A 6,000-nucleotide genomic window follows, 5' to 3' on the forward strand; every position below is an offset into this window, starting at 1 on the left:
TGTGAGTAGAGCAATGAATACCGCGTGAGGACTAATTTGGTAAACCAAGTGCTGTGCAATGAATACTGAGTACTTTCCATTAAGATGATTGGCTAGTATATAGCAGCCATAGCAGTGCTCCATGATGAGCAAATACACCTATGAGTGTGAATTTGCTTATACATAAAAAGCCTTCTGCTAATAGTAAATTGTGTTTTGAATATGTTTAATAAATTAGTGAAGAGCAAAAGAAATAAAAAGGGACTTTAAAATAAATATGCATTATTTAAAAATACTTTATTATTGGTCACTTATGAAATTCGGTCTCGTAGGTTCAATTCTCTACTCAACATCTTCACCTAGGCATCTAATAGGCACCTCAATTGACATGTCCTAAAACTCAACCTCTGATCTTCTCTCCTGAGCTTTTTTCCAGTCTTTTTTTAATTTCAGTTCATGGCAATTAGATCTTTCCAACTGCTCAGGGAAAAATCTCGGAGTCATTGTGACTCTTCTTTTTCTTGCCCTATATCCAATCAGAGAAGAGTAAATCCTTTGAATTTACCTTTAAATATATTAGAATCATACCATCACCCCTGCTAACACCAAAATCCAAGCCATCCTAATCTCTCACCAAATTGTTACCATAGTCTTCTAACTGTTCTTTCTGCTTCTACCCTCCCCTTCCCCTCATCATAACATATTCTGAACACAACAGCTAGACTGATCTTGTTAAACTGTAGGTCAAATAGTGTCTCCTGTCTGCTCAATATCTTTAAATGATTGCCCATTGCACCCAGAATTAAAAGTAAAGTCCAATCCCAGCACTTTGGGAGGCCGAGTCGGGCGGATCACGAGGTCAGGAGATCGAGACCATCCTGGCTAACCCGGTGAAACCCCGTCTCTACTAAAAAATACAAAAAACTAGCCGGGCGAGGTGGCGGGCGCCTGTAGTCCCAGCTACTCGGGAGACTGAGGCAGGAGAATGGCGTAAACCCGGGAGGCAGAGCTTGCAGTGAGCTGAGATCCGGCCACTGCACTCCAGCCTGGGCGACAGAGTGAGACTCCGTCTCAAAAAAAAAAAAAAAAAAAAAAAAAAAAAAAAAAAAAAAAAAAGTAAAGTCCAATGTTGGCTCACAAGGCCCTAAAAATATCGTCTCTGCTACTTCTCTCATTTCATTTCCGACACCTCTCTGCCTTGTCTTGTTCTTTCCTCTGCAGTCATACTGGAACCCTGAAGCTCCTCAAATTTTCTGTTGCTTCTGCCAAGTAAGCTCTTCATCCTGATGTCTGCATGCCTTATCTTTCACCTCCTTTAGGTTTTTATTCTAAAATCATCCTCCCAAGAAGGACCCAACCGCCCTGTACAAAATTATGTACATCTCAACATCCAGGATTCCCTAAACCCCTTCACAGTTTTATTTTTTCCATAGCACTAATCACCATATGACAAACTATATATGTGTGTGCATCTGTGCTGTGCACATGTGTATTTGTGTATTGTCTGTCTCCCCCTACTAGAATACAAACTCCTTGAGGACAAGCATTTCTGACTCTTTAGGTCATTGCCATATCCCCAGGGCCTGTCATGTGGAAGTTTCTCAGTTGTTCATTCATTGAGACAAACAATTAAGGTAACATTGAATTAACATATTAATTGACATATTAACATTAACATATTATAGCATGAACAAATTAATATTCAATGAACAAATTTGTTCATTATAGCATGAACAAATTAATATGTTATTGAATTCCTCACATTCAATTTGGTACTTTTCGTCATGGTTTTATCATTTTATTCTGGGCCATGCCAGCTCATCTTTCGTTTTCCTTTTTTACCCTATCATATATTTCTAAAGATCTTAGGGTGGGCATGGTAGCTCATGCCTGTAATCTCAGCAATTTGGGAGGCCCAGCTAAGCGGATCACTTGAGGTCAGGAATTGGAGACCAGCTTGGCCAATATGGCAAAACCCCATCTCTATTAAAAAAAAGAAGAAGAAGAAGAAGAAGAAGAAGAAGAAGAAGAAGAAGAAGAAGAAGAAGAAGAAGAAGAAGAAGAAGAAGAAGAAGAAGAAGAAGAAGAAGAAGAAGAAAGCTGGGCATGGCTGAGGCAGGAGAATCACTTGAATCTGGGAGGCAGGGGTTACAGTGAGCCAAGATCACACCACTGCTCTCCAAACTGGGCAACAGAGTGAGACCCTTATCTTATATCCCTGCTTTGAGCTCTTCTTTTTTTAGGGTATACTTTTTTCATTATGGTTCTCTGCTTGTGGGTTTTAAATTCACAGTGATATATTTGGTTAAATTTTTCTTTTATTCCATGCCAACATTTTTCTCATAAATATTCTCTGTCATTTTTTTCTGTTCTTATGCTATTTTTATCTTTGATTATCTTTGTATGTGGATCCTACAGTAGCTTATGTTTAATGACTCATCTTTGAATGAGGAAGGTCTCCTTGGACCCATTGTTTGCAGTAGGGGATTATGAAGGAAAAACTCTCCTTATGGTATAGGGACCACAGGGATTTATGTGTTAGGGAGCCTTTGCTTCTTTCTTGACCACTGGGACTTACAGAGAGTCCCACTGCCCTCTCTCTTGTACTCCTGCCTCACCAAACACTGCTTCCTGCAAATATGTTTCTCCTGCATGATTCCTTCACTAATTCTGCATTTACCTTCCCAACACTGTGTGACTCATTACTAAGTAAAAGGAAAGACCCACCATGAGCCCCGAACTCCTTCCAAGTGTTGCTAACAAAGATTGTTAGCTCCATGACCAGAGGGGAATCATTTCTTTGGAAAGTGCTCTCTGATGGCTTTCATTGAGATCTGCAGCCATTGGCATTCTCTCTCCGCATCTTCATACACCTTAACTTCACTAATATTGGCAGATCTTCCTCTAAATCTGTGATTTGAAGTTTCATATTTCTCTTAAGTTTGTTGAAGATGGAATTCTAAAGTACATATATTTATATGTTAACATCTGTTACATCTAAGTAAGGAAAATACAGAATATATTATTTGCTACTTTTTTGAGTGTTTAAAATATTTTATAATTAAATGTATCAATTTTATTTTTGCCAGATTTATATAAAGCATATAAATTAAATGTGTTAATTGGATATCCTACAGCTCTAATCCTCCTAAGTATCCACAATATTTTTGGCTTGCTGCTTCTCACCTTAGAATGACTAAACTAGCACATTAGAATAAATAAGGAAGAATAACATTTAGTAGGTCCTCTAATATACCAACTTTAACAACCGCTGTTGTATGTATTGAATGGTTAAGAGCTTTATTAGTCCATTTTCACACTGCTATAAAGAGCTTCCCTGATACTGGTTAAATTATAAAGGAAAGAAGTTTAATTGACTGACAGTCCCACACATCTGGGGAGGCCTCAGGAAACTTACAATCATGGTGGAAGAGGAAGAAGGCACCTTCTTCACAAGGTGGCAGGAAGAGAGAGAGCATGTGAAGGAGGAACTGTCAGACACTAACAAAACCATCAGATCTTGTGAGAACTCCTCACTTTCACAAAAACAGCATGGGGGAAACAGCTCCCATGCTCTAATCACCTCCCACCAGGTCCTTCTCTCAACATGTGGGGATTATGGGGATTATAATTTGAGATGAGATTTGGGTGGGGACACAGATCCAAACCATATCAAGAGCATGGACTCTGGATCCAGAGTGCCTTACCTTAAACTCTATGTCCGACCCTTATAAGAAAAGCAGCCTCAGGCATGTTATTTAACATTTATGGCCTTCAGTTTTCTCAGCATAAAATGAGGATAATATTAAGATTGTTGTGAGAAGTAGGCAAATTAATATTTTTAAGGAATGTAGAACAGTGCTTGACACATAGTGCTATTATAGAGCAAAAATTATTACTACTATTATTCTATGTTTCCTGGATTCATATGTAGTTTAAATAATTTCAATAAATGTAAAATTTTAATACATACTACCTACTATTAGAATAGTTCTTCTGGTTATTTTTATTTGGAATGTTAGATAGATGGAGTCTCAAGTTCATATTTTGAAAATTACTGAAGTTATGAATGTGACAATGATTTAATGAGAAATGCTCTTCGCCAGGCCATTTGAATAGCCTCTTCTCATGGTTGCATTATAATATTCTATGTCCATAAATCATTAAGTTCCATAGGACTTTTCCCACGGCTGTATCTCAAGTTCCATCATTCTAGAGTCTGTAACGTAAAGCAAACAGATAAAAATCACTTATAATTTCATTTCTCAAATAAAATATAGCAAGTATTTAACTAGAGATTTTCCTCTTGCTAGTGACATCCAGTCTTGTATGTAGTAACTTAAGGATGAAGGCAAAATACCTGTTTTTTACCCTTTCATTCACTGAGTATATTTACTAAGAATAAGGCACTATGAGGTATGGGAACTAAAGAAATTGATTAAGCAGGATAACTGCTCTCCAGGAGCTTCTGTCCAACAGAAGAGACAACATGAGCATATGTTTGCCAGGTAGGAAGGCTTGCTGACTCAATGAAGTAAAAAAGGAGGAAAGAGCTATTAAATAACTCTATTCTTGGATGTTTCATTGTAGAGTGCTCATTTTCTGGTGATTGTTTTGAACGTAACCTTCAACTTTACAGGTTAAGAAGTTGACAGCATCCTGGGGCTGGCTACATCTCTCAGCCAGAAGTAAATGAACACAAGGCTGGTTTGTAAATCTAAAATTTAAATTTACTAATTTAAATTTTTTATTATATTATTAGCATATTGTTGTATTCTCAATTTATTAATTTATAATTACTTATGGGCATTTTATTTGCCCATTTGACTACAGAGAATAGCTTGGGGAGCTACATGTTTATCAACAAGTTTCTTGGTGAACAAAGACTAAGTAAGATCAAGCAATCAGAATAGCCAACATTCAATCTAGTCAAGCTTTGGTAATGATATATGCATCACCGTAGTAGCCATCACACCACATGCCTTCAAATGGGAGTACCTATGAGTCAACTCTTCTAACTCTCGACATGCTTCTGTTGATTCTGCCAATGTTCAACTTCTTAATATCTCTTTTATAAGGTGATAAATTCACCTTCTAATTGACTATTTCAATGTGCTCATCAAGTTACAACTGGATCTTACAAATATTGGTGCTCTTGTAACTTTTTAATGTGACTTTGTACCCCTCTGCTAGGCTTAACATGCGATAATCTTACTATTTAAAGGGAAATGTGCAATCTTATATCACTTATTATTAGGAAGAATGTATTGAAATGAATAATTTATATTCCTTAACTATTTTGTTAAGCCAGCCACTTCAGAGAGTGGACAGCAATGAAGTAAATCAGTGAAATAAATAACTGTAAAGCATTAATAGACCGGAAATTTATTTTATTATCTATGAAGAATGTCATAAACACTGCATTTAAATTTGAATTTCTCTAATGTGCTAGATTTTCACAAAAATCAAATGAATCAAGCTAATGTAACCAAACTGAACACTTCATTTACAATGTTAAAAAAAAATTGAATTTGGTGTCCATCTTACAATCAGTTAAGTAAAGAAAAACAGAAATCACAGAGTAGTTGAAATTACCCCATGGGTACGAAGAATTAGGAGAGTAGCCCTAGAAATTGTAGATCCTCTGACCCAAAGGCCAGCTAGTGGCCTAAACACAATATGCCACTAAGACATTTCGTTAAGTGTGACCAGATGGACAGTTTCCCATTGGTCTTACAAGCAGCCAGCAGTTTGACCTACTAATAACTTGGAAACAAGACGGCAGAAACTATTTTGACTTTATCCCCACTTGGGAGCCCCTGCCTCTCAAGGGAGTGAGTCATCAGCTGCAACCTGGCCTAAAACCAGGGAGGAGTCTGGCTGGCAACACAGACATACAATTTTTTCCTTATCTCTACCTTTTCCCCCTCCTACTTTATTTTTTCCTTTGGCACCTTTCCATCTCTGTCTTGTTCAAACTCAACTTGCTCTTTATCCTAGAGTGCTTCATTAATATCTGAG

Source organism: Macaca nemestrina, chromosome 1 (assembly GCF_043159975.1).
Source record: "Macaca nemestrina isolate mMacNem1 chromosome 1, mMacNem.hap1, whole genome shotgun sequence".
NCBI classification, from domain to species: domain Eukaryota; kingdom Metazoa; phylum Chordata; class Mammalia; order Primates; family Cercopithecidae; genus Macaca; species Macaca nemestrina.